General features: G+C 48.9%; 1 protein-coding gene across 3 annotated transcripts in view; it reads right to left on the bottom strand.

The window, feature by feature from the left end:
* The window catches only part of PTCRA (pre T cell antigen receptor alpha), a 36,501-nt gene that overhangs the window by 11,074 nt on the left and 10,984 nt on the right, over positions 1-14,443 (bottom strand). The window lies entirely within an intron of this gene.

The raw sequence follows: 14,443 nt of genomic DNA, 5'->3' as shown, positions 1-14,443 counted from the left end.
CACAGGTGAGGCAACTGAGGCTCACAGAGAGTGAGGGACCTGCCCAGGGCCACACAGCTGACAGGTACCAGAGCCAGGATTTGAACTGTTTTTAGATGGCTGGCTTTATCATAGGCAAAAAGATACCCAGGGCTGGGCGCAGTGGCTCACTCCTGTAATCCCAGCACTTTGGGAGGCCGAGATGGGCGGATCACAAGGTCAGGAGATCAAGACCATCCTGGCTAACATGGTGAAACCCTGTCTCTACTAAAAATACAAAAAAATTAGCCGGGCGTGGTGGCGGGCACCTGTAGTCCCAGCTACTCAGGAGAACGAGGCAGGAGAATGGCGTGAACCCGGGAGGCGGAGCTTGAAGTGAGCCAAGATTGCGCCACTGCACTCCAGCCTGGGCAACAAAGCGAGACTCCATCTCAAAAAAAAAAAAAAAAAAAAGATGCCCAGTGAACTTTTTGCCATGTTGTTACAACCCTCCTTTTTATTTATTTAATTTTGTTTTTTAGAGATGGGGTTCTTTCTTTGTTGCCCAGGCTAGAATGCGGCGGTACAATCATAGCTCACTGCAGTCTTGAACTCCTGGGCTCAAGTGATCCTCCTTCGTCAGCCTCCTGAGTAGCTAAGACCACAGGCATGCGCTACCACACCCAGCTAATTTATTTTTATTTTTATTTTTTGTAGAGATGGAGTCTTGCTTTGTTGCCTATGTTGGTTTCATACTCCTGGGCTCAAGCGATCCTCCTGCTCTGGCCTCCTGAAGTGCTGGGATTACAGTTGTGAGCCACATGCCTGGCATTTATTATACCATTTTAACTTTTTTTTTTTTTTTTTTTTAAGAGACAGGCTTTTACTCTGTCACCCAGGCTGGAGTGCAGTGATGCGATCATAGCTCACTACAGTCTTGAAATCCTGGGCTCAAGCAATCCTCCCACCTCAGCCTTTTGGATTTTTTTGGAGACAGTCTGGCTTTATCACTCAGGCTGGAGTGCAGTGGCATGATCTCACCTCAATGCAACCTTCGCCTCCCAGTCCCAAGCAATCCTCCTGCCTCACCTTCCCAAGTAGCTGGGACCACAGGCGCATGCCACCACACCCAGCTAAATTTTTGTGTTTTTTGCAGAGACTGGGTTTCACCATATTGCCAGGCTGGTCTCCAACTCTTGAGCTCAAGTGATCCACCCTTCAAAGTTCTGGCATTACAGGCGTGAGCCACTGTGCCTGGCCTCCTTCTTTTGTTTTTTCTCAGACATTCTGTTATAGCAGCCATTCCTTTATTGTTAGACATTTGGGTTTCCAGTTTGGGGCAATGGCCATCTTTGTTCATAAAAGATTTCCAAATTTACTTTTTTTTTTTTTTTGAGATGGAGTCTCGCTCTGTCACCAGGCTGGAGTGCAGTGGTGTGATCTCGGCTCACTGCGACTTCTGCCTCCTGGGTTCAAGCGATTCTCCTGCCTCAGCCTCCAGAGTAGCTGGGACTACAGGTGTGCACTACCATGCCCAGCTGATTTTTGTATTTTTAGTAGAGATGGGGTTTCACCATGTTGGCCAGGATGGTCTCGATCTCTTGACCTCTCGATCCGCCCACCTTGGCCTCCTAAAGTGCTGAGATTACAAGGGTGAGCCACCGCACCCGGCTACTTTTTTTTTTTTTTTTTTTTTTTTGAGACAGGGTCTTGCTCTGTCACCCAGACTGGAGTGCAGTGGTACAATCATGGCTCACTGCAACCTCCACCTCCCTGGCTCAAGCGATCCTCCTGCCTCACCCCCAAATTAACCTCTCCAGTAGCTAAGACCACAGGCGTGCGCCACCACCTGGCTAATTTTTTGTATTTTTGTAGAGATGGGATTTTACCATGTTGCCCAGGTTGGTCTAGAACTCCTGAGCTCAAATGATCTGCCTGCCTTGACCTCCCAATCTGCTGGGATCAGACTTGAGCCACCGCACCCAGTCCCCCAAATTTACATTTATTTCCTTAAAATTATTGACTAAAGGCCTCTGTAATTTTGTTTGTGGTTTGTTGTTCAACTATTAAAAAATTATTTTTTTCTGGCTGGGTGCGGTGGCTCACGCCTGTAATCCTAGCACTTTGGGAGGCCGAGGTGGGTGGATCACGAGGTCAGGAGTTCGAGACCAGCCTGACCAACATGGTGAAACCCCGTCTGTACTAAAAAAATACGAAAATTAGCCAGGCATGGTGGTGCGTGCCTGTAATCCTAGCTACTCTGGAGGCTGAGGCAGGAGAATCACTTGAACCCGTGAGGCAGAGGTTGCAGTGAGCCGAGATGGTGCCATTGCACTCCAGCCAGGGTGAAAGAGCGAGACTCTGGCTCAAAAAGTAGAAAAAAAAGACAAGATCTTGTTATTTTACCTGGACTGGAGTGCAGTGTCTATTCACAGATGTGATTATCAAACTCATAGCCTCAGACTACAGAGTAGCTGGGACTACAGGGGCATGCTTCCATACCTGGCCATCCTAACCATTTGTAAGTAGACATTTCAGTGGCCATTCATACTGCTGTGCAACCATCACCATCATCCATCTCTAGAATTCATCTTGCAAAAATGAAACTCCGTACCGTGGCAACCACCATTCCCATTCTACTCTTTCTTTTCTGTTGCCCAGGCTGGAGTGCAGTGGTGTGATCTCGGCTCACTGCAACCTCCACCTCCCAGGTTCAAGTGATTCTTGTGCCTCAGCCTCCCGAGTAGCAGGGATTATAGGCACCTGCCACCATGCCCGGCTAATTTTTGTATTTTTAGTAGAGACAGGGTTTCACCATGTTGGCCAGGCTGGTCTCAAACTCTGACCTCAAGTGATCTGCCCACCTCGGCCTCCCAAAGTGCTGGGTTTACAGGCGTGAGCCACCATGCCCGGCCACCAACATTCTACTTTCTATAAATGAATTTGACTACCTCATTCAAGTAGAATCATACAGTATTTGTTTTTTGTGACTGGTTCATTTCACTTAGCACATGTCAAGTTTCATCCATGTTGAACCACATGTCAGAATTTTCTTCCTTTTTAAAGTTGAATAATATCTCATTGTATGTATATAGCACATTCTGCTTATCCATTAATCTGTGGGTGGACATTGGGCTGCTTCCACATTTTAGCTATCACGAACATGACTTAATGATAGCTAAAGGGGTATTGACCTCAAAGGAAGAGGCTGAAGCACCAAATATCATTTAAATAGTTTACTTGATGATGCCTGTAATCCCAGCACTTTGGGAGGCCAAGGAGGGAGGACTGCTTGAGGCCAGGAGTTCATAATGATATCCATTATGAACATAGATATCTCTTTGAGACTTTCCTTCCTTTTCTTTTCTTTTCTTTTTTTTTTGAGACGGAGTTTCGCTCTTGTTGCCCAGGCTAGAGTGCAATGGCGCGATCTTGGCTCACCACAACCTCCGCCTCCCGGGTTCAAGAGATGCTCCTGCCTCAGCCTCCCAAGTAGCTGGGATTACAGTCACCACCACCACGCCCAGCTAATTTTGTATTTTCAGTAGAGATGGGGTTTCTCCATGTTGGTCAGGCTGGTCTCGAACCCCCGACCTCAGGTGATCCACCCGCCTCGGCCTCCCAAAATGCTGGGATTACAGGCGTGAGGCACCGCGCCTGGCCTTGAAACTTCTTTAGTCTGGTACCAGCTTCACTCGATTTCCGTCTGGATGGCTATTTTAATAATCCTGTGGATGGCGCTCTCCTGACGGTCCTGAGGGAACACTCTGCCTCCAGGGCTGCGCTCCCCGCCCTTGCATTCCCAGGGCTGCCTGGAGGCCGCGGGCCCCGCGCGTTCCCAGGCACAGCCCGCGCCCAGGTGCGCGCCGTCGCGGTGGGTTCCCCCCGGGAGGGGGAGGGAGCGGGGCAGGTGTCCCTAACGACTCTCCCACCCTCCAGCCCAGGGAGGAGCTGGCCCGGGCTCCGTTACCACATTACAGATGGGGAAAGAGCTCCCCTGCCTCTTTCAGATTTCAGGATCTTCCCGAGAACCGGAAGGAGGAAGACCCCCTTCCCCCCCCGCCCCGGCGCCAGCCGCCTCCATCTGCAGTAGCTGACCCTTCCCCCTATCCGCTCCAGCTCCCGCGGGACTCAGGCGTCCCTGGCCACCGCAGCCTGGAAGCGTTCCTTGCCTGTTCCTCACATTGGTCTTCTCTTTCTGGGATCCCCGAGTCTCCCTCGGACCCCATAGTCTTGCTGGCCCTGAAGACGCCTTGCCCTGGGCGGACCTGCCATTCGCTGGCCAGGACTCGTTCCCAAATACCTAATTTAATCCTCACAACCATCCCACCAGGTGTTATCGGCTAAGGAAACGGGCCCAGAAAAACTAAGTTGCAACGCCGAAGATACCCTAGCAGGCCAGTGGTGGAGCCAGCTGGAGGCAGCAGTTCAGCAGAGGGATGTGTTTACAGGGCTGTCTCTTCCAAAGCTCATTCACAAGGCTGCCGGGACAGAGAAATGAAATAGGGGCGCCCATCTGCGTGCCTGGCGCATAGCAGATGCTCACGCTAATTGATACCTCCCCTCCGTTTTTTCTTACGTACCGGTGGAAAACCGAGGGCCCATGGAAAGCTGAGATGAGCCACATAGGATGTGAAAAATAAAATTAAGAAAAAGTAGGCCGGGCGCGGTGGCTTACGCCTGTAATCCCAGCACTTTGCACGGCGGAGGCGGGCGGATCACTTGAGGTTAGGAGTTTGAGACCAGCCTGGCCAACATGGAGAAACCGTCTCTACTAAAAATACAAAATTAGACGAGTGTGGTGGCACGCGCCAGTAGTCCCAGCTACTTGGGAGGCTGAGGCAGGAGAATCGCTTGAACCCGGGAGGTGGAGGTTGCAGTGAGCCGAGATCACGCATTGCGCTCCAGCCCAGGCAACAAGAGCGAAACTCTCCCTCAAAAAAAAAAAAAAAAAAAAAAAAGTCTCCTTCAGGAATGCTGACAGGGGCACACCTATTTCATTTATCAAATGAAAAGCTACAGTGTTATTTATAACAAAAATATCACCAAATTGTTCAATGATAAGGAAATAGCTAAATAAAATATGGTGGATTTGCATGATGAAATAGTATACAAGCTAAAATGTTCATTCATTCTTTCATTCAGAACCATTTATTGGTCTCTGCCTTTTTTTTTTTTTTTTGAGACAGAGTCTCGGTCTGTCACCCAGGCTGGAGTGCAGTGGCACAATCTTGGCTCACTGCAACCTCCACTTCCCGGGTTCAAGCGATTCTCCTGCCTCAGCCTCCTGAGTAGCTGGGATTACAGGTGTGCGCCACCACACCTGGCTAATTTTTGTATTTTTAGTAGAGACAGGGTTTCACCATGTTGGTCAGGCTGGTCTCAAACTCCTGACCACGTGATCCGCCCACCTCGGCCTCCCAAAGTGCTGGGATTACAGGTGTTAGGCACCAGGCCCGACCTATTGGTCTCTGCTTTATGCCAGGAATTGGGGCTGGGGATAATCAGACAAAAAGAGATGCTCTCAGCAGTCAAGAGGGAAGAGACAGGTAGGGGACCTGGAGTGTTAACAGATACTGTGCCTAAGCACCACACACACACACACACACACACACACACACACACACACACACACACACGCCCACACACCCAAGCATAAGTACAGGGTTAGAGGGCGGGGTCCTGGGGCTGGGTCCTGGGGCTCTTTCTTGTAGAGCGGGTGGGAATCAGAACAAGTTCTTTAGAAGTTTATACTTGGGGGCCGGGAGTGGTGGCTTACGTCTGTAATCCTAGCACTTTGGGAGGTGGGCGGATCACAAGGTCAGGAGATCGAGACCATCCAGGCTAAAACGGTGAAACCCCGTTTCTACTAAAAATATAAAAAATTAGCCGGGCGTGGTGGCACACGCCTACCCAGCTACTCAGGAGGCTGAGGCAGGAGAATCGCTTGAACCCAGGAGGCGGAGGTTGCAGTGAGCCAAGCTCACACCACTGCACTCCAGCCTGGGCGACAGAGCGAGACTCTGTCCCAAAAAAAAAAATTTATACTTGAGGCTTGACGCAGTGGCTAATGCCTGTAATCCCAGCACTTTGGACTTTGGGAGGTTAAGCTGGGAGGTGAGGCAGGCACGGTGGCTCATACCTGTAATCCCAGCACTTTGGGAGGCCGAGGCGGGCAGATGACGAGGTCAGGAGATCGAGACCACGGTGAAACCCCGTCTCTACTAAAAATACAAAAAAATTAGCTGGGCACGGTGGCGGGCGCCTGTAGTCCCAGCTACTCAGGAGGCTGAGGCAGGAGAATGGCGTGAACCCGCGACGCGAAGCTTGCAGTGAGCTGAGATCGCGCCACTGCACTCCAGCCTGGGTGACAGAGCAAGACTCTGTCTCAAAAAAAAAAAAAAAAAGGGGTGGGAGGTGAAGGATTGGTTGAACTCAGGAGTTCGAGATCAGCTTGTGCAACATAGCAAGACCTCTCTCTACAAAAAACTTCTTCCAGTGGTTATAGACTTTAGATGTAATAGTGAGGAGGCCTCTGCCACCCCTCCCTTTTGGTGGTATATATGATTGTGGTTTTGATTTAAAAAATATACTGCATCGGCCGGGCATGGTGGCTCACACCTGTAATCCCAGCACTTTGGGAGGCCGAGGCGGGCAGATCACAAAGTCAGGAGTTCGAGACCAGCCTGGCCAATATGATGAAACCCTGTCTCTACTAAAAATACAAATATATATATACAAATAATTAGCTTGGCGTGGTGGCGGGGTGCCTGTAGTCCCAGCTACTCAGGAGGCTGAGGCAGGAGAATCGCTTGAATCCAGGAGGCGGAGGTCACATTGAGCCGAGATAGTGCCACTGCACTCCAGCCTGGGCGACAGAGCAAGACTCCATCTCAAAAACAAAAAACAAAACACACTACATCTTGTAGGGTAGTGCCCTACCCTGCCAGAGGTAGCGTCCCAGCTATGCTCTAATAGAGGCCAATCCGCCATTCTATCCAGCCAGCTGCTTCTGGTCCATGGGGTACATGGTAAGGCCAGTGAATTCATTGAATGTGAGCTCATTTGTACATTTCTTTGGCTGTAACATGTATTGCCCTGGTTGGAGGCTATATTATGTTGAATGCCATGCTGATGGATATGGCATTCAGTAAGTCCATGAGTGGTGGTGCTGATGGAAGCACTATAGGTAGACACAGCAAATTCATACATGAAATATGTGCCTATCCTCATGAAGATAAAATACAGCCCCTTCGTGATGGGAGGACCCAGTCAAACCAATCTATAATGAGGTGAGAATGATGCCCAATCAGGGACTCAGCACTGGGCTGTGAGGAGGTCGACGCTCAGCACTGGCCACTTTATGGAAGCCAGGGATGGCTTCCATCCCTGTCACCATGGCCACTTTATATCTTTGCACAAGCCCTGGGGGCAGCTGGGAAAGCAGCTGACCATCGTCCACAGGACTGTCATCTTGTCCACCTGGTGAACATTTAGTCCCTTTGCCTTATTGTGGGCTATTATATCCACCTTGCCTTTGTTAAGTAAGCATCACCATTTGGCCTTTGTACCACCAAGATGCTATTATTCTCATTGAGATCGGGGAATCCAGTTCCACTGATCCATCCAGCACACCCCACTAGCTCTCCAGTCAAGAGAGGACAGTCATCAGAGCAAGTCAAGGATGGTGGTGGCCGTCACCAACGCATTTCTTAATGCTTTCATAAAGGGAGTGTTTTCCAGACCCTCCTAAAATATGTGGCTAGCAGTGGCTGAGAAGGTACACATCATAGATCCAGTCCAGCATTCCCATATCCCGGGGACTTCTGATTCCTTCTTCTACAGTATGCCAGGGAAGTTCTGGCATTTCATGCTTATTAACTGTAGGCTACTACTTAATCCAGACTTTAATTAGCCAATCTAGCCGACTATTAATTCTCCTCCCAGGTGCTCAGGCCAACACAGTGAATCCCAAATCCTGGATAAGGATCCACGGCAACAAGTTTGGCCAAAGCAAGGCTTCCATCCCCCCACCTTGGTCTAGCTCCCTCAGCACGCACTCCCACACATGCTCCTGCAGCTTCTGCCAAGACAAGCTGGCCAGGCCTGTAACTCAGCCCGGCGTCCTCCTCTCAGTGTGACCTTGTGCTTCTCCATAGGCTGTGCTGGGACCTAACTCATGAAGGGCCTGGGGCCAAAGAGGGATGGGGGCAGGGAGGGTTCTGAGGCTGATGTTTTGGGAGGAGGGAGCAGTATTAGAGGGACTTGTTTCCACAGACGTGAGAATTTCAAGGGAATTTGGAATTTCAAAGTTCTCAGTCTTATTCATGTCTGCCTAAATGTCTCCATCTCATCTCAGGCTCCCAGCCCATTCCCAGCAATGCCCTTACTTTAGCATAAGAGACTTGGAGAGCTAAGCATTTACTTAGCACTGAATCTCAGCAACCTTTACAATGACATCCTGGTCCTGTCCTTAGTCACATGAGCCTGTGCCTGGAGGAGATGAGGGACTCCTTCAAGTTGCCATCAAGGGATTCTGTTTTTGTTTTTTTGTTTTTTGTTTTTTTTGAGAGGGATTCTTGCTCTGTCACCCAGGCTGGAGTGCAGGGGAGCCATCTCGGCTCACCTCAACCTCTGCCTCCCGGGTTCAAGTGCTTCTCCTGCCTCAGCCTCCCGAGTAGCTAGGATTAGAGGTGCCTGCCACCATGCCCGACCAATTTTGTGTTTTTAGTAGAGACAGAGTTTCACCATGTTGGCCAGGCTGGTCTCGAACTCCTGACCTCCGATGATCCGCCTGCCTCAGCCTCCCAAAGTGCTGGGATTACAGGCATGAGCCACCGCGCCGCCTAATTTCTGTATTTTTAGTTGAGATGGGGTTTTACCATGTTGGCCAGTCTGGTCTCGAACTCCTGACTTCATGTTATCCACCTGCCTCGGCCTCCCAAAGTGCTAGGATTACAGGCATGAGCCACCACACCTGGCTGTGTCTGTCTATCTATTTATCTCTATCTATCATCTATCTAGCTATATCTGTTGAGACAGGGTCTCACTCCCATTGCTCAGGCTGGAGTGCAGTGGCACGATCTCAGCACACTGCAGCCTTGACCTTCCAGGCTAAATTGATCCTCCCATCTCAGCCTCTCACATAGCTGAGACTACAAGTGTGCACCACCATGCCTAGCTGAATTTTTGTATTTTTAGTAGAGATGGAATTTTGCTATATTGCCCAGGCTGGTCTCAAACTCCTGGTCTCAAGTGATCTGCCTGCCTTGACCTACCAAAGTTCTGGGATTACAGGCATGAGCCACTGCGCCTGGCCGAGAAATATCTAAATAACTGATGAAAGATGTCTGATGAATTATAAATGAGCTTAGGGATGTTTGGAACCTACCTCTAGACTTAGAGGTTGATACCTGGCCTTGCTACCCCCTGCTGAAATAACCTCTTGGCCTCCAGTGTCGTGGCTGACTCAAGGAGAAGCTCTAGATTTACCTGGATGGGAAATACCATTGCCTCTGTCTGTTTATTCAATTTTCCTTATTTTCTCTCCCTGCCTTTTGCATGCACATCTATGGCAGTGCACGAGCTTAGATGGCTACCCACAGGGCAGGGGCCTCTGAGCCCCGTCAAGGCGAAGCAGCCTGGTTTAATGGAAGAGCATTGGGTTAGGAGTCGGGAGGCCTAGGTTCCAAACCCAGCTGTTACTTCCTTTCATGGACTTGGTTAACTATCTAAGGGGGTTTGGACTCAGTGATGTTTGAGGTCCTTCTTGTCAATCCCTAATTCCTAACTTGTCCTGATCATTTTATGGGGTTGTGCTGTGGACAAAATGAAAATGAAAGAATGTGAGAGAAGAGTTAAGAATGACACTGAGATGATCCCCTACTTCCCAACCACATGCACATCATTCTCCCTAATTCCGAGGATGTTTGACTTTTACTGTGGCTGGGAGAACACCCAAGGCTGTTTTGACATCATAGGCATGCTTTCATCTTGCACTTGGCTGGCAGGAAAGGAGGCAATGGTATAGCAAGAAACCAGAGGCTCCCAGCAAGTATCCTGGGAGTGGAACCAGGGCCAAGGACATCTGGGAAAGAAAGTGAACCTGGTGAGTTAGGAAGAAATCCTTAGGGCAAGAACTGAAGGAGTCTGCCCGGGAACTGACCTAGGCCACAGACAGGATAAGTTCTTCCATCACATAGTATTCTGTTAAATACCAACTGGCATACTGAGGTTCAATTCTGGCACTCACCATCCAGAGCTAGTGCAGACCCCGCAAGTTAAAATGCACAATCCCCAAGAAAACTGCCTTTACTTCAGAGGTCAGCTGCAAGGTCAGGGGGATTCTCAGGTCACCCACACTTCTGACTGACTGGCTACAAATTTGGAGGTTTCTCATGAGCCCCCTCAGATTCAATAAGTCACTACAACAATTCACAGAACTCAGGAAAGTGCTATTCTTATTATTACAGTTTTATTATGGAGGATACAAATCAGCACAACCAGCCAGAGAGACACGCAGGGCAAGTGTGAGAGGGTTCTGAATGCAAAGCTACCATGCCGTCTCCCTGTGGAATCAGGCAGGTTATGTTGCCCTCTGCCCTCTGACACTCCATATGTTCATCAACCAGGGCGCTCCAGAGTTTTGTATCCAGAAGTTTTTTTGTTGTTGCTTGTATTTTTTTTTTTTTGAGACAGAGATTCGCTCTGTCACCCAGGCGGGAGTGGCGCGATCTTGGCTCACTGCAACCTCCACCTCCCAGGTTCAAGCGATTCTCCTGCCTCAGCCTCCCAAGTAGCTGGGATTACAGGTGTGTGCCACCACAACCAGCTAATTTTTGTATTTTTAGTAGAGATGGGGTTTCACATTGGCCAGGATGGTCTTGATCTCTTGACCTCGTGATCCGCCTGCTTCGGCCTCCCGAAGTGCTGGGATGACAGGCGTGAGCCACCATGCCCAGCCTGTTTGTTTGTTTTTGAGACAGGGTCTGGCTGTGTTGTCCAGGCTGGAGCACAGTGGCATGATACGGCTCACTGTAGCTTTTATCTCTCAGGCTCAAGTGATCTTCCCACCTCAGCCTCCCATGTAGCTGGGACTGCGGGTGCATGTCACCACACCCGGCTAATTTTATTCTTTTTTGTAGAAACGGGATCTCGCTCTCTTGTTCAGGTTGGAGACTCAAGCTCCTGGGCTCAAGCAATCCTCCTGGCTTGGCCTCCCAAAGTGCTGGGAGTACAGGCGTGAGGTACCACTCCCAGACTGTATCCAGAGTTTTTTTTTTTTTAAATCAGAGTTCCATTACATAGGCATAGTTGATTAAATCACTGGCTGGAGATTTAGTTCCATTTCCCCTCCCTGAACCTCAAGTGGATTGAATCCCCAATCTCTAATCACAGAGTTGGTCTTTCTGATATGGTCAGCTCCTGTCCTGAAACTGCTTACGGGTCACCATGAGTCACCTAATTAGCATAAACTATCTGGGCCATAAATATCACTCTTAATACTTGAGAAATTCTAAGGACTGAGTCTCCCTCCCAAGCACCAGGGACAAAGGCCAAATTCTTTTTTTTTAGGATGGAGTCTCACTCCATTGCCCAGGCTGGAGTGCAGTGGTGCGATCTCCACTCACTGCAAGCTCTGCTCCCAGGTTCACGCTATTCTCCTGCCTCAGCCTGCCGAGTAGCTGGGACTACAGGCGCCCACCACCACGCCCGGCTAATTTTTTTTTGTATTTTTAGTAGAGACAGGGTTTCACCGTGTTAGCCAGGATGGTCTCGATCTCCTGATCTCAGGTGATCCACCTGCCTCGGCCTCGCAAAGTGCTGGGATTACAGGCGTGAGCCACCGTGCCCAGCCAATTTTTGTATTTTTAGTGGAGACGGAGTTTCTCCATATTGGTCAGCCTGGTCTCGAACTCCTGATCTCAGGTGATCTGCCCGCCTCAGCCTCCCAAAGTGCTAGGATTACAGGCGTGAGCCACCATACCCAGCCTAGGCCAAACTTGTAGGGAAAAGAGAGAGAGATCAGACTGTTACTGTGTCTATGTAGAAAAGGAAGACATAAGAAACTCCATTTTGATCTGTACCCTGAACAATTGTTTTGCCTTGAGATGCTGTTAATCTGTAACTTTAGTCCCAACCTTGTGCTCACAGAAATATGGGTTGTATAGAATCAAGGTTTAAGGGATCTAGGGCTGTGCGAGATGTGCCTTGTTAACAATATGTTTGCAGGCAGTATACTTGGTAAAAGTCATCGCCATTCTCCATTCTCGATTAACCAGGGGCACAATGCACTGTGGAAAGCCACAGGGACCTCTGCCCAGGAAAGCCGGGTATTGTCCAAGGTTTCTCCCCACTGAGACAGCCTGAGATATGGCCTCATGGGACGGCAAAGACCCGACCATCCCCAAGCCCGACACCCATGAAGGGTCTGTGCTGAGGAGGATTAGTAAAAGAGGAAAGCCTCTGTCTCCTGCATGACCCTGGGAATGGAATGTCTTGGTATAAAACCCAATTGTACATTTGTTCTCTTCTGAGATAGGAGAAAACCACCCTGTGGCTGGAGGCGAGATATGCTGGTGGCAATACCGCTCGGTTATTCTTTACTACACTGAGATGTTTGGGTGGAGAGAAGCATAAATCTGGCCTACGTGCACATCCAGGCATAGTACCTTCCCTTGAACTTATTTGTGACAGATTCCTTTGCTCACATGTTTTCTTGCTGACCTTCTCCCCACTATCACCCTGTTCTCCTGCCGCATTCCCCTTGCTGAGATAGTGAAAATAATAATCAGTAAATACTGAGGGAACTCAGAGACGGGGGCCGGTGCAGGTCCTCCGTATGCTTAGCGCCGGTCTCCTGGGCCCCACTGTTCTTTCTCTATACTTTGTCTCTGTGTCTTATTTCTTTTTTTAGTCTCTCGTCCCACCTGATGAGAAATACCCGCAGGTGTGGAGGGGCAGGCCACCCCTTCATCTGCCGCCCAACGTGGGTGCCTTTCTCTAAGGTGAAGGTACACTAAGAACGTGAGCATTGAGGACAGTTGACGAGAGATTCCTGAGTACGTCCACGGTCAGCCTTGTGGTAAGCTTGTGTGCTCCGAGGAACCCAGGGTAAAAATGGGACAAACTGACCCTAAATATGCCTCTTATCTCAGCTTCATTAAAATTCTTTTAAGAGGGAGAGTTAGGGCTTCTGCAGAAAATCTAATTATGCTATCTCAAACAATAGAACAATTTTGACCCTGGTTTCCAGAACAGGGAACTTTAGATCTAAAAGATTGGGAAAAAAATTGGCAAAGAATTAAAACAAGCAAATAGGGAAGGTAAAATCATCCCACTTACAGTATGGAATGATTGGGCCATTATTAAAGCAACTTTAGAACCATTTCAAACAGAAGAAGATAGCATTTCAGTTTCTGCTGCCCCTGAAAGCTGTGTAATAGATTGTGAAGAAGAGGCAGAGACAGAGCTCAGGAAAGGAATGGAAAGTTCACATTGTAAATATGTAGCAGAGTCTGTAATGGCTTGGTCAACGCAAAATGTTGACTACAATCAATTAAAGGAGGTAATGTATCATGAATAATCAAAATTGAGGGAAGGAGGTCCAGAATTATTGGGGCCATCAGAGCCTAAACCACGATGGCCATCAACTCCTCCCGCGGTTCAGATACCTGTAACATTACAACCTCAAAGGCAGGGTAGACAAGTACAAACCCCAAGAGAATATCAAGTAGAAAAGGATAGAGTCTCTATCCCGGCAATGCCAATTCAGATGCAGTATCCACAATATCAGCTGGTAGAAAATAAGACCCAACCGCCAGTAATTTATCAGTACTGGCCACCAGCAGACCTTCAGTATCGGCCGCCTCCAGAGGTTCAATACAGACCTCAAGCGGTGTGTCCTGTGCCAAATAGCACGGCACCATACCAGCAACCCACGGCGGTGGTGTTTAATCCTACCGCACCACCTAGTGGACAAGGTAGTACACTGCATGAAGTCATTGATAAAGCCAGAAAACAGGGAGATCTTGAGGCATGGGAGTTCCCGGTAATTTTACAACCGATACCGGCCAGGAAAGGGACTCTAGCAGGAGCGTCTGTCCAAACTGAGGCTAGATATGAATCTTTCACCATGAAAATGTTAAAAGATATGAAGGAAGGAGTTAAACAATATGGACCCAACTCCCCTTATGTGAGAACATTATTAGATTCCATTGTTCATGGAAATAGACTTATTCCTTATGACTGGGAAATTTTGGCTAAATCTTCCCTTTCACCCTCTCAGTTTCTACAGTTTAAAGCCTGGTGGATTGATGGAGTACAAGAACAGGTACGAAAAAATCAGGCTACTAATCACACTGTTAATATAGATGCAGACCAATTGCTAGGAACAGGTCCAAATTGGAGCACCATTAACCAACAATCAGTAATGCAGAATGAGGCTATTGAACAACTAAGGGCTATTTGCCTCAGAGCCTGGGAA

Source organism: Pongo abelii, chromosome 5, assembly GCF_028885655.2.
Source record: "Pongo abelii isolate AG06213 chromosome 5, NHGRI_mPonAbe1-v2.0_pri, whole genome shotgun sequence".
Lineage (NCBI taxonomy): Eukaryota > Metazoa > Chordata > Mammalia > Primates > Hominidae > Pongo > Pongo abelii.
The sequence above is the reverse complement of the archived record's forward strand: the minus strand, read 5'-3'. Positions and strand labels throughout refer to the sequence as shown.